The 23,103-nt window shown below is 42.5% G+C and overlaps 2 long non-coding RNA genes across 13 annotated transcripts in view; one reads left to right on the top strand and one right to left on the bottom strand.

The window, feature by feature from the left end:
• Positions 1–23,103, bottom strand: part of LOC309873391 — a 107,058-nt gene that overhangs the window by 50,061 nt on the left and 33,894 nt on the right. For 6 of the 12 annotated variants that reach the window (XR_014316321.1, XR_014316322.1, XR_014316326.1 and 3 more), the window contains exons 3-4: positions 14,116–14,181; positions 5,359–5,745 (exon numbers count right to left, since the gene is read on the bottom strand). The exons of 5 other annotated variants lie outside the window; for them this stretch is intronic. This is a non-coding gene — a long non-coding RNA (uncharacterized lncRNA). The remainder of the gene's footprint in view (positions 1–5,358; positions 5,746–14,115; positions 14,182–23,103) is intronic. One more of the 12 variants, XR_014316325.1, reaches the window with a different exon arrangement.
• On the top strand, positions 14,758–17,119 carry LOC309841390. The gene is made up of 3 exons (XR_014299103.1): positions 14,758–14,944; positions 15,382–15,675; positions 17,039–17,119. It is a non-coding gene; the product is annotated as an uncharacterized lncRNA (long non-coding RNA).

Here is a 23,103-nt window from a genome sequence, read left to right as displayed (position 1 = left end):
AACACTTTACATTTTACTTCCTTATCTGGTTTATCATCGGTCTCCCCACTTGAATGTGGGCTACACAGCTGCTCCAGCAACATTTATTACATGGAATGAAACACAGACCTGATCTAGATGGGCAAATAATGCTGACGTCATGCGCATCACATGGAAAGCGTGTTGGAGGCTTGGAGCTAGGGATTAGAATTGTGAGAACTTCAGAAGGGGACTTCCTCACTTAGACATCAGCCCAGCACACTGCTGACGGGGCAAGAGGCCAGGCAGGGATACTGGGATCCAAAGCTGTTAGAAATGTGCAGTCTCTACAGCAAACTTGACGGCTTTCTCTGTGCTGCTCTGGACACAGGCAAGATGTTCAGGAGCTGGACAGTTTCCAAAGGATGCATTTATAATTCAGGATGATTCAGAGAAGGACTGGCTGTGAGATACCCTCCCTCTCTTCATCTTCCTGCCCACCTCCCCCACAATTGTGAGTCCTTAACCTATACAGTGGTGAAATGGGGAAGGAATCATAGACTGCGAACCCTCACATTACATTTGCACATGCCAGGCTCTGTACAGGGCAGATGACATATATGAACAGGTTGGATCCTCACAGCACTCCTACAAGGTATATACAATAATTATGGTCATTTTAAAGATGAGAACATTGAAGCACATAGAGGTTAAGTAATTTTCCCAAGGCCATACAGCTGGTAAGGGTCAGAGCCAAGATTCCAAATTTGGAAGGTGATGGAATATTAAAAAGGACTTAACTCATCTCAAACTGTCAGACTCATCATGGAATGGATACTTTTTCATTGGACTCTAGACCTGCTTTTGTGTCTTGATAAGCTGGCTGTTGCCCATGGTCCTCTAGTCTCTCATCTGGCCTCATCTGGCCTATCCAATTGATACTACTCTCCACAGATGCACCCTATGTTTTAGACTGGCTGGTCCCTTCTTAGACCCTAGACTCTACTCACACATTCATTCTTGCACAGCCTTCCTCAATTCCTTCGCAGCATGCTCCCCACTCTGAGCTGGGGCTCCGTGTCTCATTAGGGGTGTCTGCCTTTGGGATGAAGAAGCTTGGGAAGGCTCTCCAGATTTCATTTCTCCCTTCCTCCCCAATTCTCTGACTTTGGACTGAACTCTCTAGTTCCTACCTTTTGCCCTGTTCCTGCTTCCTGCCTTTGGCGCAGTGCCTCCATATGGACACCTCAGGGGTGGCCTTCCTGGCTTCTGGTTTCAGTCTCACCCTGGGTGCTGTCTCTTGGTCATGCTTTGCTCCTAAATAGCCCCTGGCCACTGTTGGTCTAGTAGCCCCGGTGGAGAGAAACTGACTTGAACAATCTCTACTTCTTCCTTTATCTGTCCAAATCCTGCGACTGTCCTATCGAATCTTTGGTAGGTTGAGGGTCCTCGATGAGACTTTCCTTACCAATGCCATCTGGTATTTTCTCTTTCTGCCTTTTGGTCATCCACATGTTTATTGGCAATATCATCCATTCGGGCATGTGCTTTAACTTTCCTTTGGAACTCTTTACAGTTGGTATTAATCACCACCTGCTCCTTATCATGTATCTTCAAGAAGACAGCATGTCCTTCTAGTCCAGGACTGTTTTGTGCACCAACTTTATGTTCCCTGTCTCAGCAATGCTTGCTGATCTGGAGATTTTATGACCAAGTCCATGAAGTGTGGGTTATGGAGAGAAATATGATATCCTGGAGACACCTGCAATATGGTACGTAGGAGTCTGACTTTTGGGGGTTGGTAGGTGTGGCTGGCTCTGCCTGTTTATGGGTGGCCCTCTTGTATTACCTCCATTACATCTGTCTCCTCATCTGGAAGGCTCTCTTTTCATGGTTGGCCGAGAAAATATATGAACAATTATCTAGTAAGATGTCTGGCACATAGGGGGGCCTAGGTGACTCAGTGGGTTAAAGCCTCTGCCTTCGGCTCAGGTCATGATCCCGGCGTCCTGGGGTCGTGCTCTGCATCGGGCTCTCTGCTCTGCGGAGAGCCTGCTTCCTCCTCTCTCTGCTTGCCTCCCTGCCTGCTTGTGATCTCTCTGTCAAATAAATAAATAAAATCTTTAAAAAAAAAAAAAAAGATGTCTGGCACATAACAAGTGCTCAACTGTGATTTTTCTTGTCCCTAAGCTTTGAACTTTATATCAAACAGACCAAGAGAACATACTGGAATATGTTCCCTGGTGAACTTGTCTGAGGCTTCTCAGATCACGAATCTGTCCCAATATGGGATTTTTGAAAGACGTTATATTAAACTGGATTGTAGGGTTTTCAACCCCTTGAAATTGTGGAATTAATGCTATTAAACATTCATGACATAATTTAAAAAATGCAGAATGGAAGGTTTTCGGGTGAGCCTGTGAGATTGGATGGAAGGGGTAAGATGAAAGCTTTTGATTATTTCCTGATTGTGATTTTCCACCTGGCCTTCCTTTGTTTCTTTCCTCCCTCCCTTCCCCTCAAGTTTTGAAGGCTTGTCATGAAAATGAATGAAAGATCAAGGAAACCACTGATACATTTAGGTTATGTGCATATAGGTATTTATAGACTCTTTCAGGTGTTCAACATTTAAAAACTCAGTTTACTGTTCTTAGTAAAATATCACTGGTTGATTCCTGTTCACTCACTCTATTTTTAGCCTCTACATTTTATGGTTGCAACATGAGGCAAGACCTCCTATTAAAATCTTGACTATTCATTCATCCTTTCAGATGTGGGTTCTTAGATGTTGAATTACAATTGTTGTGGCTCTATGTTAACTTCTGACTAGTGAGTTCAAAAACCATCTCTTACTGTTAGTGTTTTCTCTTTATTTCATTCATTCACAAACATTGGGTTCTTGGGAGGTGTCAGTTATGGAGATAGGAAGATGAATAAGATATGGGCCCTTCCCTTAAGAAGCTTCATCTACCGGATCATAATGATCTATTGTGATAGACTAGTTTGATTTCCAATAATGCATCTAAATACTACCTTCATTACAAAATAGTGACAAGGTTTTGATCTGCTAGAGAGATTGTGTGTGTGTGTGTGTGTGTGTGTGTGTGTATTTATTACCCCTGAACAACTTTTTCATGCTTTAACAAACTTTTTAAAAAAGCCCTAAGTCCAGCTTATAGTTGGGGAAGATATGTCCACTTGGGTTTCCTATAATATTGTATTAGTGTTATAGACTCGGTTATTAAAATTCTTAATTTTTTTCCATAGTTTTAAAATGTAAAAGTCATCTTTTATCTCCTAAGTGTTCTTTTATAAAATGAATCCTTTTGTTCTCAGGAAGTTTTTGTAGAATAGATAACCAAACCTGTAGCAAAATTTAAAGACTCTTAAGTCTCTTACATAATTGAAAACATCTTATCCAGCTACATTATTTACTATTTTATGAACTTTAATAATGTTTATTTAATTTGGGGGGTTGCTTTTCTAGATGATACATATTCTTTGCAGTTAATGACAATAAAAAAATCAGTTATTTTCTAAGCTTTATTTCTCTTACTTATGTTTCACATACTGCATTGTATAGAGCAAAGTTCTTCCTTACTTTAGGCCCTACTGACATTTGGGCCTGGAAGAATCTTTGTTGTGGGGGCTATTCTGTGCATTGTAGGATATTTAGCAACGTTTTTGGCCTCTACCCACCACAGGCCAACTGCACTCCAGTTGTCAAAGTTAAGACAACCAAAATTGGTTCCGTACGTTGCTAAATGTGTCCTGAGAAGTAACGACTGGTCTAAAAATTCCAAAACATGGAGTAAAAACAACAGTGATAAGGGCATCTCTAATTTGCTTCTGCTTTTACAGGGAATAATGCTTCTGGTGTTTTTTCATTAAATAAATCAGTTTACCATAAGAGTCTTTATGAGGTCAAGGAAGTAGACTTTTACTCTTATCTTAAAATAAATAAAATGTAAAATTGCAGTGAGTGCTGATGGATGATGATGAAGGATAAATTCTTTGTGGTCAAAAAGAAATAATACAGTTCAGTGGCCCCCTTAGGACCAAGGCTGGGTAGGGAGCAAGTGAGTGAGTGTGTGTGTGTACAGTGTGAAGGAGTTGGGTGGGGAGTGTTGTGTAACTCTTGATTCTGGACACTTGGCTTATAGAAGCTGAGAAGAATCTATGCTAAGAGAACACAGCCAAGGCTTTTGCACAGGGAAGGGAGTCCAAATGCTGGGTTATCGCTGTAGCTGAGAAATAGCCCCTTGGTATTCAGAAGTAGATGAGTTCTGTAGCCACTCTTTTCAAACGATAATTTATTGCTGGTTTTGTTTTTCTGAACTCATTTTATTAGGCTTCTGCTTTCAACATTTCAAATATAACAAAGGAGTTGAGAGTCCCTGTTATTAGCTTCCAATGGCCTTGAGACGGCTGCCCCTGTGACTGAGGGGATGATGGCAAGCTTGGCAAAAAGCTGGGGGGGTCATGTTCAAACCTTCAAAACCAGACTGGGGTAGGGGCCACAGACAGACGGCACAGGTGAGGGGAAGCATAAATCCTACCGCTAAGCCATTCAGACTCCACTTGGCCTGAATGGGCCTCCCTCGTGGGGGGTTCAGAGCTTCCCACCCCCCGCACCCCCAAGGGGCTGGCGGATTTATGTCAGCAAGAGCACTGCAGGAGAAAGAGATTACGAATGCTTTCAAAGGGTGTGTGAGGGGGTTGCTCCTCGGTCTGAGCGGTCTGGGACACAGAGCTGAGTCTGTGAGGACCTGGGCTGGTGCCAGCCAAGGGAGTAGGGTGGCCTAAGGAATGGAAGGTCACTGGCCAGTTGGGGGTTTTGATAATTATATCCTTGTTTCCTTGAAGGTACCAGCGTCCTTGATTTTGCAGCTTCAAAGAGCGCTGTCTCTGAAGTAGGGGGACGTTCACACCTGCTTTCCTGCAGTGATTTCTGTCTTCCTGGCTGCAGACTCAACAAGACAACAATACGTCTGTGGACATTTTCAAGGTCGTATTTACAAACCAGGCATGGGAAGCTTCTCGTCCACCCTTTCTTCTTAAGTGAAAATGAAAAGGTTACTGTGCCCCATGAGAATAGAGCCACGAACCCAATTTAATGGTTTTACCTTAAATTCAGGTACTTTGTAGGTCAAGCACACTAAATCATCACACATGCACACACCCATCCTTGTCCCCTCTCCTTCCAATTCTTACACCACCCCAAAGGGGCTCATCATAGAACCAGAAGTCTAGTAATTACTAAAGACAGCAGTATACAATACACCTGGAATGGTTGTTTTTCCTCTTTGCTCTCCCATTCATCTCCAGAGAAGCTGTGCCAACAAGAGTGAAGAAATAGAAGCAGAGTGCTGCCTTTCATATTTTCCTTACAACACTTACATTTCCACGAGGCCTTTAGAGCGGAGAGAGGTATCTATTGTTTTTGAACGGGACCCTGTTTGTCTGCTGTCCGCAATGAACATGATCCAGAGATGGGGTTTCCTCTGGAGAAATGTATACTTGCTTCTCTTCACCCCATCTTCCCACGGATTATCCTATCAGTAAATGTGCACATTTAAAACCACGTTTTGGGTTGAAAAATCCCATTTGTTAAAGACGAGATGACTGGTTTCTCACATGTGAAATATTCCCAAGAATGAGACTGGGAAGACTGGATATTGCACATAACTTCTTGGATCCTGTGCTCCGATGTTTCTCTTGCTGCCACCAGCTCTGCTGACCAAACCTTCCTTCTCTAGGCAAAAGCAGGTGCTGGTCAAAGCCTTTCTATGAAATTAGAAAGAGAAAAATATTGTCTATTTTTCTAGCAAGTTGTTGGTCTGAACTTGACAGTGATAGTAGTTCCACACACAAAATATTCCCCCTTTTTAACTTTTGCTTGGAGATTGCACAAAAACACAGTTAATGTTGATGAATTTCCAGTTTAGTGACATAATTAAAGAACTAGAATCTTCCGTCATTGAAAATATAGTCTCTCCCCCAAACCCCTTTCTCTGTCTCACTCTCTTCCTCCCCCCTCCCTCTCTCCTTCTCTTTCTCTCTCTATCTCAATCGTGTTAAGAGTTTCTCGCTTCCTAAGTCATGGGTAACGACTGCTATGACTCCATCCTCCAAAGTCAGCTCCTACCTGCCACCTGGGACCCTGGGATTCTGAGCTTTTGCTTGTGATTTAATAACGAGACCCAACGGAGAAGCCCAGGTGCTATATCTCATACCCTTACGGATTGCCAAGGGAACATTTAATCTGTTGACTTTATTCAGTTATGCTAGTCTGGCAAACATACCTGGAGCTGTAAATTATTTAGATGTTTAATTTATTTGGTGTAGAAGGAGCTCTCTTATACCTTAGTTATCTAATAGCAGAAGATGAAAAACCACTTTGTTTGCAAATCATAAAAACTTTAACAGATTGTGCCTTACAGAGTAAAACAGACTTCCCTGACCTGAAAGGTATAACAGGGGTCCAAACAAGCATTGTTAACACATTATCCCCTAAGATAAAAATTATGGCATAAGTCTGCTCAGGTTAGAAGTGAAATGTGAAACAAAGGCCTTCCATTGGATAATAACTGCTAGTCTGAAGTGAACACAAAAATTGACTATAACTGAGGGGTCAGGAGTGGACAGCAGGGACCTTTGCCAGAGTGCCGTGTACTTCCCAATGACCCAGGGAGGGAGATATTTAAAAGCCTAGGTAATATGATATAATCTAAACCCTATTAGGATGCAAAATTACTATCTAATAATGAAACACGTCATTGTTTTATTGACTATAACCTTACACTTAGTACATTATCATTAATACAGAAATTCAGCACGTTTCCTTAAAATAGAAACAACAAAAATAGATGGTCTAATGGATCAACTACTGTTACATCCGAGGGTGGGTGCCCCACCCTCCAACTGTTTCATTCACTCCCCTAATAAGAAAGGGTTGTTCTGAAGCAAAAATAAGCCTAATCCATAGTAACACAAAGAATCTATAGTAATACATAATCTGTAGTAACACAAAAATATAAATGAGAGGAGTACAAAAATTCTTTGTAAAATTTTTCTTTTACAATTGCCTTGCTAAAGGTCCTTCTGGAATCAGGGGACATGTTTGGGCTTTTATTTATCGTCATGCAAATACATTAAGATTTTTTGTTTAGAAGATGGGATCGGGAGGGAGACAAACCATAAGAGACTCTTAGTCTCTCAAAACAAACTGAGGGCTGCGGGAGCAGGGAAGATTGGGTTATGGACATTGGGGAAGGTATGTGCTATGGAGAGTGCTGTGAAGTGTGTAAACCTGGTGATTCACAGAACTGCACCCCTGCGGCTAACAATACATTATATATTAAGAAAAAATTAAAAAAAATTTTTTTTTGCTTAGCAATGGGAGGCAGCAAGGGTTTAGCTAAGAACACTGGTTCTGCAGTCCTGCTGCCTGGTTTTGAATTCTTGACTTTTATGAGCTGTGTGACGTTGAAGAAGTTACTTAAGTTTTCTGCACCTCGGTTTTCTTATTTGTAAAATAGGGATAATATCTTTCTCATGGAGTTTTTGTGTGGTGAAGTACATGCCATGGCACGTAATTGCTCAGTAAACATTAAATTATTGCTCCTAATCATTTCCTATGTGCTCTGGACTCATGTCCTCATTTCCTTACAATAAAGAATGCTCTGGAGTAGTTATTACTTCTATTTTGCTAAAGATGAAATTTACCTCTAGACCCAGCACTGAACTAAGCAGAGCCCCAGTTCCACCTCAGGTGGATAAGTCTTTGTGTCAGGTCTGGATCCCCAGAAGGGGACTCTTTTTTTTTTTTTTTTTTTTTTTAAGATTTTATTTATTTATTTGACAGACAGATATCACAAGTAGGCCGAGAGGCAGGCGGGGGTGGGGGGAGGCGGGCTCCCTGCTGAGCAGAGAGCCCGATGGGGCTCAATCCCAGCACCCTGGGATCATGACCTGAGCTGAAGGCAGAGGCTTGACTCACTGAGCCACCCAGACCCCCCAAGAAGGGGACTCTTGAGAAAGAGTGCTCAGGAGCGACATCTATGGGCCATGGGAGAAGCTGCACCACTCAGCACACCCAGGATGCTTAGGCACAGACATGGCCCCTCAGGGTTGGACCCCACTGGGGCAGTGGGATCCTTAACCAGCCTCCCCACAGAATCTGCAATCCTTAGAGATAGGATGCCCTAGAAGTGTGGTGGCTTTGGGAAAAGCTGCTCTCTTCATCCAAAAACTCTGTCCTGAGAAGGTCTGAGCTGGAGAACTGTCAGCAGCCAACCTTCAAGGCAGCTGAGGGCATAGGCACTTCAGTCTGGAGGGGCAGTCAGGCAGGGTCCCACAGGGTCCACGCCTCCTTGCAGTTTAGGAAGGTGTTCAAGGTCATCTCATGGCCTGTGGCAGATGTGATCCCTGGTTCTTTTGCCCAGAGTCTCTCAGACCCCATTAGTGTTGGGGAGTCAAGGAAGCACATGGACAGACTGTCTCTGGGAATGACAGAATGTGCTTGGGGACCTGAAATAAACACAGAAGCAGCTGACCAGGACCAAAAACAAGTAAATCACAGACGGGCCTTGGCTGCTGTGGTTTACATTCTCTTTATAACTGGCTCAAATGTAGGTCAATTAAAGATGTTTAAGTAGCCCAAATTCTAAAAATCCAATCCCCTCTATCAAGCACTTTTTATGGTGTTCATGTCATAATCCATAGGCTAGAACCACAGAATTTTAAAATCAGAAGGGGCCTAACGGATCCACCTCCTTAATTTGGATTGGGCTGGAGTGGAGTCAGTTTGTCAAGGTCATACAGTAAGTTAACAGTTACACACAATGGGATTGGGACCATAAACATGAAAACTGATATCTCAAGCAGAGTCTAGCTGTTTGCCAACTGCAAAGAAATTGTAAAAACAAATTCTTGGCTGAAAACTTGAAAGGATAGGTTTGGAATGTTATCTTAATGCACATTACAATCTTGAAGTTTCTTGCCATATTCTAGATGAAGTACTGTGTTTATATTCTATTCATTTCCATGCAAAATGGCTTCGAAAACTAAATGCCAAGAATTCTCACTGATATTGTTTGGTTCACATTTCTTTGATTATATTTTGCTTCTTTTCTGGAAATACAATATTTTATGATGAAAAGATTCCTTTCCTCCTAGCACTGGAGTTTTTCTCCATATAACTGAAACTAGTTCATAAAGACTGGATGGGGTTGGAAATGTTTAAAGAACCGATTTCAGATTTGAGAGTAAAATCTTATCTTTGAAATTACTTTTGCAGAACCCATCAGACAGAGAGAGCTGTCAGGTTTAAACTGTACCACCAATTTTATGTTAACTTATTATCTGAAGTGCAATTCTCTGGCACATGGTATGTTCAGAACCACAAAGATTAGTACTTAGCCAAAAACAAAAAGGTTTTTAATTTTTCATTACCTCCTCACTGTATACTACCTAGCTGAAGTTAGATGTTTAAAAATCCCATATGGTTGTTCAGCTCTTCAGAGATCTTAACCCTTAACTTTCCATCAGAAAACTTTCTGGACAGTATCTAAAGAAGAGCGGCAGTTAAATATTAGAGTAGAGAGTGCAGAGTCAGGATCCATTCTGCATTGGGTCAAAGCCCAACTTCACCAGCCGTATGACTTTGGGCAAGTTATTGAACCTCTGTAAAATGGGAATCATATTAGCGTTTGGGTCTCATGGTTGTCATAAGGATTAAACGAGATAATATATGTGAAATGCGTAGGACAATGTCTATACACAGTAGTGCTCGGTTGATGCCATATAGCTAGAATTTGCTTTTTAAACTACGGAGGGTTGTATTTTACAAAAGACAGTGGAAGACACACATTTAAAGTTACGATGAAAAGATGAAAATCTAAAGACACCTAAGGGATGATGTTGAATTTCTGATACTTACAATGGAACTCTTGGATAAAAAAATCATAAGCCTTGTTAGACCATAAATTTGGATTCTAAAGATTCATTCCACAACCCAATATACATAATAAAGAGACAGTAAATGCTCAATTTTTAAACCAGAGGTAATTTGACTCTGGAAGCCAAAGAACAATGTTCTCATAGTGAGCTCTAGAAAATCATCCTCAACAGATAGCAAAATGAAATTATGTTGATCGTATTCATCATTATCTGCCCAGTATTTCACACACTGCCACATACAAGGAATTTAATATGTGTGGAATGACTGACTGGTTGACTGTAATAGACAATGCTCTTTAATTCATGGAACTTTATAGAGTTTGAAGGGACTGCTTATGATATAATATGATCTGCTTTGATATGTCACAGATAAGGAGCCAGAGGACATATGACTTAAAACTAATTATGTGCTTAGTTGTTAACAGAACTGGAATTCAAAATGTTGACTCTCTGGCTTATGCTCAAATAAGTCATTGTCTTCTGTTGTAAATGTGTCATGAGAAACACCAGTTGCTTGAGATATTCATGGGGTAAAGAGTAGAAGGAGTTGTTGTATAATCGGATAATTTAGGGAACTGCAAACATACACATATTAAACTGTGGATCTCCAACAGGGAGACATAGCACTCCACACAGCATTTTTGAAGCGGGGTTGATAATAACACCCTCTTTGAAGGGAACATCTTTGGGAGGATGTAGTTTATGAAACACAGAGAAAAAACCATAGAAGACTGACCAGTGAGCTTCAACATCCTTTAGTAAAGTTCGGCTAGATTTTGTTGATTGGAAATGTCTTCACTTTATTCTCATTCATGAAATAAAGCTTTTCTGGATATACAGGGGACAGTTTTTCCTTTCAATGCTTTGAATATATTATCCCACTGTCTCTTTGCATTTACTGTTATTATTAAGTCTGTTAAGAGTCTAATTATCAGTCCTTTGTAGGTGATGTTTCTTTTCTTCCAAGCTGCTTTTAAGATTTTTCTCATTGTCTTTGGTGTTCTCCAGTTTCCCTATAAACTTGTCTAAGGTATAAACTTCCTTTTAATGTATCTTGCTAGGTATATGGCTGTATTTCCTAAATTTTTTTTGTCAGTTTTGAATAATTCTCAGCTACTGTGGCTTCAAATATTATGTCTCTTTCATTTTCTAGTTTCAACTCACTTTTGGGAGTAGAGAGAATATTTGCAGAAAAGCAGTTAGTTTAGTTAAGTGATAACCCACTCTATTAAACAGAGGCTCAGAAAGCCAGGCTGTAGCTTCATCCGGTAGGGAATGGAAAGCCACTGGAAATTTTTCAGTAGAAAAACAACATAATTCAATCCAGCCTTTATTGGGTGCCTCCTACGTACCTCTAAGATGTACTATGTACATCTTAGGCACTGGGATATAAAAATGAATAAAATGCAGAGCTCACCATCTAGCAGTATGACTGAAAACATAACCAGGAAGACTGAGCTAGACCATTACAGTAGTGATCAGACACCAATGTGAAGAAAACAACTATGAAGCTGCAGTAATGGTTCAGGTAAGAGCCCAGGAGGGCCAAAACGAGACCACTGGTGGTGGGGATGGAAAGGAAGGAGTGGATGGAGAGATCTTATGGAGATCGCATTTGGAGAATATTCTAGTTACCCAGATGTGGGAAGCAAGGGAAAGGAAAGACCCAGAGATCACCTGAAGATTGTGAACACAAAGAATGGGGAGAACACCACCACTAAAAAAAATGGAAACACCAGGGGCACCTGGATAGCTCAGTTGGTTAAGCATCTGCCTTTGCCTTAGGTCAAGATCCCAGCATCTTGAGATGGAGCCCCGGGGTGTCAGGCTCCATGATGCCTGCTTAAGATTCTCTCCCTCCACCCCTCCTCTCCACCCCACCCGGTCATGCATGCTCTCTCTCTTCCTCTCTAAAAAAAAAGAAATAGAAACACCAGGAAGAGGGCTTTGTTTTGGAGGGGGGGGGGATGATGACTTTGGTTGTACACATACTGAATGTGAGATTCCGTGAGTATCCTGGGGGAGGTATCCAGCAGGAAGCTGGGTTTATGAAAACAAAATCAGGGGGAAGTCAGAAATCAGAGTCCATGGCACAGCAGTCATGGTTTACACCATCTGCCGAAGATGAAATTGCCAAGGAAGAGTGCTGCAAACCACCCCCACCCCGCAAACACACATGTTTCAAATTGCTGGATAAACATGTGAAAATCACATGAGCATCCTTAAAAGAGAGTGAAGCACAAAACAACTATTCTTCCATCCAAAACATCTTGTCCTGTCACAGTGAACGAAATTAGGTCCTTCCAGATCCATTCTTCTGTGTCTTGGGAGCTTTTTCGTCATCAGGGTCGCCAGTTACAACATAGATGTCCCCAGATAATCCTTGTGCCTTGATCAGAAGATCCCTGACCCAGCGCGGGTTTACTGGGGTCTTTCCCAGCTAGTGACAGTGGGAATTAGGTTGAAGTGCTGTGGAGGTTAATCTCCCTCTCAGGAGATCAGCAAGAGACAGCAGGACTCTGACTAAAAGTGATCTGGTAACTGACAAAACCACCTTTCAGAGTCTCCTGAGGCCCAGCTACTGGACAAATGCAGGTGCACGTGTGCATGCCCACAGGCGCACACATACACACTCTTACGCACATGTGTTGACCAAATGTGTAGGGTAGGAATGTGGCATAAAGTTCAGCAGGGACAGATCAGCACTGTAACTTCTTTTGACAGTTACAATGTTTGTATGTCAGGTTGGTTGACTAAAATATTACATTGGTTCCCTTTCCCTTCATTCAAACAGACTTCTAGGCTTTGCAGGGCTTTGCTTGGAAAATTTGGGCAGAGCTAAAAATCGGATGCAGCCTCTTGGGATAAAAGGTTTGCACCTTGGTACCCGATGCCACTGAACACTTACAAGATGGCTAAGATGGTAAATTTCACATGATTTTTACCACACCACAATTTTTTAAAAAGTCATTGAATTAAGTACAAAATAATTTTGTTTTGAGACTTCTGACATATGGATGTGATAATAAAAAATACACATAACAATTATGATCTTAAAAAAAGTTTCGTGCCTTGAGGCACCATGACGGATGGTCTGGGGAGGGAGGGCTCAGGGAGGATGACTTTGAGAAGTGATGAGTCTAGGAGAAGAGGTCCCCCTCAGGAAGGAGTGCAGATCATCTAGATGGGAGATTTTCTCCCTGCTTCCTGGCAGTGCCTAGATAGGCAGCATCTAGTGGGGAGGGGCTGCATGAGCTCCTAGGGGGGCCCGATCCCAGTCTCACCAATGAGGAGCAGAGTGCTCCTCAGCCTGGAACAGAGGGCAAGGATTTAACCTCTTCTGTACATCACTACTTATCAGCTCCAAGAGCCAAGCTTGGCATGTGGTAGGTGTTCAATAAATATTTGTTGAACAAATGAATAATGATGATAAGGCAGGGCCTTCGTATTGCAAAAGACCTCTGGACTTCTGCCCAAGCCTCTGGATTAAAAAGAGGGAGGTAGATAGTTACCTTTCTCACTAGCCTGGCAAGATGGGGACTTGGAGTCAGAGTTAGGTGGATTTAAGGAAAATAATAGAGACATGGTGCACATCTGATAGGCAACTTAAAAACTGACTATTCCCGGCACCCTTTCCCATATGTTATGTGATATGTGTGCAAATAAATTATGCTTGTAACAACATACATTACATAACATAAATAGTAGATGTAGATAAAAACATAAATGATAAATGTTTATTTACTAGAGGAAAAAGAATTTTCAACATGAGCATAAGCAGTGTCAGAGCTATAATTTTGAGGGGAGGTTCCAAAGCTTTCCCCACTGGGGATCTCTTGAGAATCAGACACCCTGCCTGTGGGCAGCCATGGGTATGAGTCAAGTCTAGGATAAACCCGTAGCGCACCTGTCCCATGCAGGCCTTGAGGCCAGGGAGGAGTCTGATGTGCAGCGGAGAGGGAGGGTGGGTGAATGCAGGAGTGGCTCCCACACCCAGCCCTGTCACCCCATGGTCTCAGATTAGTCCTTCAACCTCTCCTGCCAAACAAGTGTTGGGTTTGATGGTCCCTAAGACAGGGCTTGGGTCCGGCCTGCACCCACTTTGTGCAAGCATCCCAGTGTCTGTGGACTGTGTCGTCTAACTGGTCCACTAGCTGCAATATGGTGCTTAAATATTTTCAAAGTCATCCTTACCGTCAGGTCCCTTCCATGTGAGGAGAAGTCTCTTGCAGGTCTGTGGAAGACAGGCAATTTGGCTTTCTAGAAGCAGAAGAGTCACAGGCACTCATCCAAAGCATTAACTTATATGATAATGAATATTACTCCCGATGACTCCAAGAGCAGTTGCCATGAGCTGTATAACAGTCTGCTTATCCTGGCTCTATGCTCCAATTCTCCATTTTCCAACATCCTCTAACTTTTCTCCCTCTACTGTAAAGTAATATGTCCCTTGGCTTCAAAACATGTGGACACCTTCCCACTGATGTGGAAAATAACAGAAGGCTTGAACCCAGAGCACCTGAGGTTCTCCCATGGTGCCTCACTCTTCCTCTTAGAAAGAAAACAAAACACAAAGAGATGTTGCTAAGGTAAGACAATGTCTGGCAGCCTGTGTTCTCTCATCGCATCCTATCCTCTACCTAGAAAATCCTCTCTACACCCTTTCTCTGGATGAGCTTCTATCCACCCTTCAGTGCCCCAACCTATAGTTACTTTACTTCCATAATATTTGTTACCCCTCCCCCCACGGTTCTAGAAGCTACCATTTTGTGATGTAAGTATTATTTATAAGTCTACTTCCTAACTAGAACTCTTTGAGGGCAGAAATTGGGTTTTGTTCTCTGTGTCCGATTGCCCAGCACGACACCTGGCATGGAGAAGACAGATGTACAAGAAAAGCCATTCATGTCCTAAATAACGCTAAGCCCACTGCCTCCGTGACCCAACCCATAGCTAAGTGAACCAGGAACGCATGTGTCACCCTTGATCTAGACAAATCAGATTTGCTTACAGGATTCTGAACGTAAGAGTCATTAGGGCTAGGAGTCAGAAAGTGTGGCCACTGGGAGGTCACATAAAACTGTGACCTTCAAAGTCCAAACTTGAGACAAGAACTTCGGTGCAGGAAGTTCATTTGGGAGGTCATTTGAGGAAGTACAAGGGAGGATGGGGGAAGGGAGACAGAGAAGGGAGAAAAGCCAATATAAGGTATGTTAATGAGCAGGTTACCACCATGGGAAACTGTGGTTTAAACCCCCCCCCCCGACATGCCCTGAGAAACCATGTGGGCCGTACCTTAGATCCCACTGGAAAACCAGAAGGTTGGGGCGTTTATGCACTGACTTCTAACATCCCCTGCATGGGGATGCACATTCCTGCAGTCCAGCAGCTTGCTTGCTTGCTTTTTTTTTTAATTTTATTTTTTTTAATTGTTTAAAGATTTTTACTTATTTATTTCAGAGGGAGGGAATGAGAGAGCGAGAGCACGAGAAGGGAAGGTCAGAAGGAGAAGCAGACTCCCCACCGAGCAGAGAGCCTGATGAGGGACTTGATCCCAGGACTCTAGGATCGTGACTTGAGCCGAAGTAGTCGCTTAACCAACGAAGCCACCCAGGCACCTCCAGCAAGCGTTCTGGTACAACAACAACAACACGAAACCAAACCACTCTTTGAAAAGCAGAGAGATATGGATACTGGAGGTGGGGAGTTCCATTCCATGGAGACTGACTACCACTACTGCAGGTGAACTCCAAGGTGGGCCTGAGGACCTGGGCAGGACACCAATGACACCTGCTACAAAAACCCAAAGCCAAACCAAGTGATGGAGTAGTGGGAACCAGGAGCCTTACAGACAGGGCTAATCTGGAGAGGGGAGAGTGTGGTAGGGAAGCTGGTGGAGAAGCAGGAGAAGCAGCGAGCACAGCCAGCACACGACCCAGAGGAGAGGCCTGGCCATCACCCCTTCCTAGTAAGCAGCAGCCTGAAGAGCCCCAGCTGGCACAATCCCCATAGAGATGTGACGCAGGCTTTGCACACTGGCCAATGCTCTTCCAGTCTCTCTCCCATAATTTCTTCCAGCTCCTTCTCATATATTTTTGGTCAACCCTGAGCTTCCCTGACCCATCATGAAGACCCACCTAAGTCAAAGACTCCCCCAACAATATCCCTATTTACCTGCTGAGCTAGACTCTCAGCTTCTTTATCCAATGCGTAGGAGGAACTACAGCTTCCAGAAAACCTGTATCCTAACATCTAACATGACATTTTGCCCGTTATTTCTTTGCAGTAGGTCCAGTGTTATTAGCTATACATTCTGGTCAGCGAGTCTGGGTCAGATCTGTTTGTCAGAACACAAAAGTGATGGCAGAAAGGGAGGTTAGGGCAGGAAAAAAAACCCAATATATATCATAAGACACGTCCAACTTTGCCAGTGTAGTGAGGAGCTTCACGTCTTGGCTGGGAACAGCCACAGTAGTAAACATTAATGCTCAATGGCTGAGAAGGTCAGAATAGTTTCTCTGCTCTAGATCTCACTGGCTGAGAGCATCTGATGACACTCACCAACTAGGAGAGAAATTGTACATACACTCACCAGATTTTTTGAAGTTTTATTTATTTAAGTAGAACCCAAGGTGGGGCTCAGTCTCATAACCCCGAGATCAAGAGTTGCATGCTTTTTTTCCAACTGATCCAGCCAGGCACCCCTAAGCTCACATTTTTATTTTAGAAAATGCCTCAGATGAAAACAGTGCTATAATGATTTGCTATTGAGGAGGGTAATACTAAATCTTAAAGTATTCCCTGATGTTTAATTCTAAGGGATTCCACTCTATCAACAATAAATCTCTTTTACTTAGTCTGAGAAGCTTTCTGTTCCTTTGCCATCAGACAATATTATGTCAAAATCATGCCACCTGTATTAGTCAGGAAAACAGAACCAGCGTAGGGGGTAGTTTAAGGAATTAGCTCACATGATCCCACAGAATAGCAAGTTCAAAATTTGCAAGGGTAGTCCATTGGTGGGAAACCCAGGGAAAAGGTAGGTGTAGTTTGAATCCAGAAAGCCTTCTGGCAGAATTCTTTCTTTCTCAGGGAAAGTCATTCTTCTTTCTCTTAGGTCTTCAACTGATTGGATGAGGCCCACCCACAGTATGGAGGATTATCTACTTCACTCAAAGTCTTCTGAATAAAAAGTCCAAACAAAGTCTACTGACTTTGAGTAAATCTTAACTAAAAATGTAATTTGAACTAAAAAAAAAAAAATCCTTCATAGAAATGTCTGGAATAATGTTTGACCAAGTATCTGGGCACTGCGGCCTAGCTAAGTTGAGACAGAAAATTAACCATCACACTCCCATCTCTGATCCTTAATAGTAGCTGCCTTGAGGACCATGCTTCCAACAATTCTTTTTTTTTTTAATATTTTATTTATTTATTCGACAGAGATCACAAGTAGGCAGAGAGGTAGGCAGAGAGAGAGGAAGAGAAGCAGGCCCCCTGCCAAGCAGAGAGCCCGATGCGGGGCTTGATCCCAGAACCCTGGGATCATGACCTGAGCTAAAGGCAGAGGCTTTAACCCAATGAGCCACCCAGGCGCCCCTGCTTCCAACAATTCTGAAGCCACTTCAGACTCAATAGGAAAGGACGCTCAGATGAATGAGTAATGTCTATTGTGAGCATAGACAAGAGGAGAGACAGCTTGTGTCACATATTCACTAGTCCTGTAGTAGAAGTGTAGTTCACGTATATTGGATGAATGAACAAATGACAAATTCTGTCCATTTTGTCATTGAACCTAGAACTTACCTGCTTTTTTTAAAGATTTTATTTATTCATTTGTCAGAGAGAGAGAGAGTATAAGCACAGGGAGCAACAGGCAGAGGGAGCAGACTCCCCATCAAACAGGGACCCAGATGCGGGGCTCGATCCCAGAACCCTGGGATCGTGACCTGAACTGAAGGCAGATGCTTAACCAACGGAGCCACCCAGGTGTCCCTAAACCTAGGACTAACCTTGATTCAAACTTCGTTCAAATTGCATTGTTAGACAGCAACCAGGCCAGCCGAGCCAATTCTCATGTGCACCTACATGCATGCCCATGAACACTCCCAGCAGCTTTATTAGCAACAGCCCCAAAATGGAAATAACCTTGACGTCCCCCAACAGTACATGTAACAGTTCTGTAAATAAAAAAGTACTGTGCCACCATGACTGGCCCACAGTGGATATGAACTTTGCTCCATACAAAATAGACGAATGGGTCTTACAAATGTAATGGCAAATGAAGCCAGTTACAAAAGAACAGGGCAGGAGTTCCGTTCATATGAAGTTCTAAGATATAAAATTAAACTATTCTATATAGATGCACACCTAGGTGGTAACTAATTATTTTAAAAGGCACAGAAGTGATTCCCATAAACATCACAATTTCAGTTTTCTTGAGGAGCATGGTAGCAGCTTATGTGGGAAAGTTAGCAATATTATATACGCCTTGACTTGGGTGTTAACTTTAAAACAACTTGTTAAATGGCCCTTTTCCCCCCATGTGTTAAACTTCACAAAAACTTTAAAAAAAAAATGTTCCTAAGGTCTCCTTATGCCAACTCCTGAAAAAAGTGAAAATGCAGAGGACATCCCAAACCGCTCACGCACTCCCCATTTAGCCTCTGGCCAAAGAGGCCAGTCACCGACTTTGCAGGCTTCTTCCTCACTAGTATCTACTTTGTATCCTTTTCTATCTTGTGTCTTCTTCCAGAACAAAGGTCTCTATTTTAGTACTGTGAGTAGATGTACAATATAACAAAGTTAACAGTTGAAAGTCCTAAAAAAATTCGTCTTCAGCAAAACTTGCAAAGCAGCTGCTTTGCAAAAAGACGAATGTCACTCATGGGATCAAAAGCCTAGAAGGATTTCGTGGAAAAGTTCAGTGGTGTGTACAGGCAAAGTCGACTCTGAGCAGAAGTCCCCATTAGAGGAGAGAGTGTCCGTCTGTCTCACCATCGTCTGGAAGTGTCATGGATAACTAGGTTTTGAAGGACAGAAATCCTGATACAAAGGACAGGCTCTCACGATTCACTTTCCAGGACAGACGCTTAAAATTTGGAATGCATCTTCCAGAAGGTTAGAGAAAAGGCTGAGTGATTTTGAGGGCTGGTGCTGGAGGTTTACTTTAGCCTCTTTTCATAGCTTTTAGTACTTAGAAATTTGTAGTTAAATATGATGCTTCTTTCTGGGAAACAGACTCAGCCCTGTCCCACCTCTGCGTGGGGAATAACGAATTTCATATGGAAACCTCAAAACCCAGAGAGGAATATGCAATTCTTCAGACACCGCATGTCGGACTGGCTGTCACGGACCCTGGTTTGGGTCAGGCTGTTTAAGAGTCTTTGGAACAAGCCTTTATCTAGAGGGGACATTTTATAGATCCATTAAATCTACATTTTCTCCTGGGCTCCTTTCCCCAACTCCCCTCCACCCCGCTCTAGTCACACACTCTAAAAACCCCCTTAAGCCCCAGAAATAAATCTCTATAAACTGCCAAGTGTTCAATCAGGCTTTTACTGTATCTCTTCGCAATTAGAATAAATTTACGGCTCAGAGAGATGGGGGGAAATATGCAAGGTACTCCTTGGGTAAATACACTGCGGCGAGAAAAGTGGAGGCTCTGTAAAAATTATCTCTGTGAATTCAACAAGAATCAAGGTCACCGAAGCTGCTACATACCAGGGAATGTTAATTAATGGGCCTGCAGCTGGTGGTACCACTTGGCCGCTCGGCTCCAGCTGCTTGCTCCATATTTCTCTCATTTGTAGGACCATTCTTGGATCAGATCCCATCTCTTTTTTTCCTCCAAGTACAAAAAGTACATAAGTCTCTCCTGGAAGGATGCCAACCTTTCAGAGAACTAAGGAAAGTGTTGTTTCTTAGCTATTTTTATCTCCTTTTTTTAAAGAAAGGACACTCTATCACCTCGGGAGCTGGGTGACTTCCAATCAGCGTTCAAGCTGTGGTCTGAGGTCACCGTTCTGGCACTTTCCGCGGGGAGGTGTCCTGAAGACGGAGAGCAGAGAGGGACACTCGTAACTTCCCCTGCAACTAAAGCAGAAGACACCTGAAAAGATGTCTCCCCTCACCATCTTCTTCACGACAAGGTTTACAGGTTAGGCCAGTCTGAAGGCAAGGTAAAAATGCAACCAGGACAGCTCAGAGATGAAGAAAGAGGGAGACGAGAACAGGAGAGAAGGAGAGAAGCAAAGTCTGACTGAAGAGGCAGAAATTATTTCCAGGGTCAGGGTAGTCTGTTCCATTTACACCTGCTGGGAATCATGAAATGAGATCAGGTGTGAAGCCACTGAGCATCCTTAGAAGGGACACGGGCTGCTATTGTTAACCATAATACCAGTTAGCTGAATAACATCAGCGATGAAGTGGAAGTGTTCAACCTGGGCCTCGCCATGTGGTCTGTATTTAGGCAGTGCATTGCTCTGGCCAAGCACGGACTTCAGAGTCAGAAAGATCTGGGTTCAAGTACCTGCTCAACCCCTTAAGTAGCTATGTGAAACTTGGCAGCTGCATTAGGCTTTCAGACCTCAACTTGGGCATCTGTAAAATGGGCTAATAATAGTATCTGCCTCACGTAAGCCCTTTGACAAAGTGCTTGGTACTGAAGTCATCTCAACCCATATTCGTGCTATAATGGGGGCTCTTATCATTGCTTCCATACGTCAGCAAGGGAAAAGTCAGGAGAAGTGTTTCGGGACAAGGGATGGCCTTTCTGGGCAGGTGAAGATAGCTTAGGAAGAACAGTTTTCTAAAGCAGCGGAAGGGGTCCTACTTGCGTCTGTTACAACCAGCCTTGTTTTTCTTCTCATTTGGAAACTTTCTTTCCTTCAGTGTTACACAGTAGAGGGACTGGGCGTTCTTCCACACAATGACAGACATGAAAATCGCGCCCAGAAATAACAGGGAAAGGGCCTGACTCTGCTTCTTTGAGGAATTCTCCAGGTAGTCGTTAACCATCAACTCCAGGCTCAGGGCTCTGGGGACGGCTGCCCCTATTCCCTGCTAAGGCGGCAGGTCGTCGTCCACTTGGGTCAGTTCCTTTGTGAGGGGAGACCCAGCTTTCCTGAGCCCTTTTTGAAGGAAGGAAGAATGTTCTTAAAAATTGGGAAATGTTCTCCATTACTCCTTCACACTGTAAAATGATATTTGGGCCTTTTAAAAGACTTGGGAAGTTTTGTGAAATTAAGGACTATGGATTTAAAGAAGCCTTGGGGGATTAGATTTTTCCTCCTCTTTGAAGCATTTGAAACAACTTTAATCTGCTTTTAGACTTCTCTCCAATTTGGTATGGCATTCTAGTAGAGTACTGTTGCCTTCCTTGTGGAACTGATACTTCTGTGCCTCTTTTAAAATGCATGAAGAGAAATATTTGGGGCGGAGAACAAAAAAGCTTGAGTTTAAAGAACGAGACCTTTCAAGGCAAAGGGACTACTTCTAAGATGTTTGAAAGACAGTTTAAAATTTGTGTTTTGAGCGTAAGAAAATCAAACAAAGTCTAGTTGTATATGCAACCACAACAGTCTGACTGTTCACATCTTATTTTCTGATTGTTGGTCTTATGATATATATGGTGCTTTACAATGGGAAAAAATTTTAAATACTCTCATGTAATAGTACCACTCTGGGAGGCAGGCATTCTAATCCTTATTTTACCAACAAGAAAACTGGGGCTCAGGGAGTTAAAATTTTGCTTAAAGAAAATGTAATATGTCAAGAATTTCAACTTGGGGTTCAGGGCTTTGAACCCAAGACCTTTTCCACCACATCTCATGACTCTTAACCTCTCATGTGGCCTGGGCAGACCCGGTCAGCTTTCCATGCCTCAGTTTCCTGATCTGTGAGTTGAAAATCATACCACTCTGGCTTCCTTTCAGGGCCTGGAGAATAGATTTTCCAGGGTGTCCATCTATCACGTGACCACGATTTCTTAGAATGGTGTACAAGAGTCCGAATGAAACACACTCTGTATTATCCCAGGGGATGGGGAACCTGGAGAAGCAACAGACAGGAAAGAGGGGCACACACTTGTTCGCCTGGGGCCTTAATTCCCTGAAGCTATCAAAGAGGAGATAAGGGTATTATCAAAGTATGTGAAAACTCAACAGCTATGCAAGTCCAGAAGAACAGGGGCGCCTGCGTGGCTTAGTCTTAAGCGTCTGCTTTCTGCTCAGGTCATGATCTCAGGGTCCTGGGATCGAGCCCCGCATTGGGGTCCTGCTCAGCGGGAATCTTGCTTCTCCTTCTTCTACTCCCCTGTCTGTGTTCCCTTTCTGTCAAATAAATAAATAAAAGCTTTAAAAAAAAAAAGTCCAGAAGAATATATAGTTTTGAAATATCTAGGAAAATATTATATTCTCCTTTTTATTTATTTATAACAAGTATATCTACTCATTGTCAAAATAATCAATAGAAAAGTGCAGAATTAGAAAGTGCAATCCTTCCTTCAACGGTTCCTTCTCTGTCTCACTTGCTAGACTCCTCACTTTTAAGTCTGTTTATCTCCTAATATTTTTTTCATTCAAATACTGTGTATGGGTGTGTTCACATCACTTTCTTCAGATTCACATATGTATTTTCTGCAGATTTACATATGTATTTTTAAGAACACATATTGTTCTTCTAACTTGCCTTTTTAAATTTTTACAGTGTATCATACATACCTTTCACTTCCACGCCCCCAGCTTTATTGAGGTACACCTGACAAATAAAAATTGTATATATTTGTGGTGTTGAACACACGTTGTTTTGATCTATGTGTACATTGTGAAAGGATTACCACAATCAAGCTATTTAACATATCACCTCATAGAGTTACTATTGTGGTGAGAAGATCTATTCTCTTTGCAAATTTCAAGAATGCAATACAGTACTACTAGCTCTAGCCATCATGTTGTCCATTAGATCTCCAGAACTTATTCATCCTGCCATAGCTAAACCTTTGACCAACATCTTCCTGTTTCCTCCAAAGTCTGGCCTCTGATAACCCCATTCCAATCTCTGCTTTTATGCGTGCAACATCTTGAGACACCTCTCATTCTTTGTTTTTTTTTTTTAAGATTTTATTTATTTATTTGACAGACAGAGATCACAAGTAGGCAGAGAGGCAGACAGAGAGAGAGG

This window comes from Mustela nivalis, assembly GCF_964662115.1.
Source record: "Mustela nivalis genome assembly, chromosome: 9".
Taxonomy (NCBI): domain Eukaryota; kingdom Metazoa; phylum Chordata; class Mammalia; order Carnivora; family Mustelidae; genus Mustela; species Mustela nivalis.
This window is presented reverse-complemented; position numbering and strand designations above follow the sequence as displayed.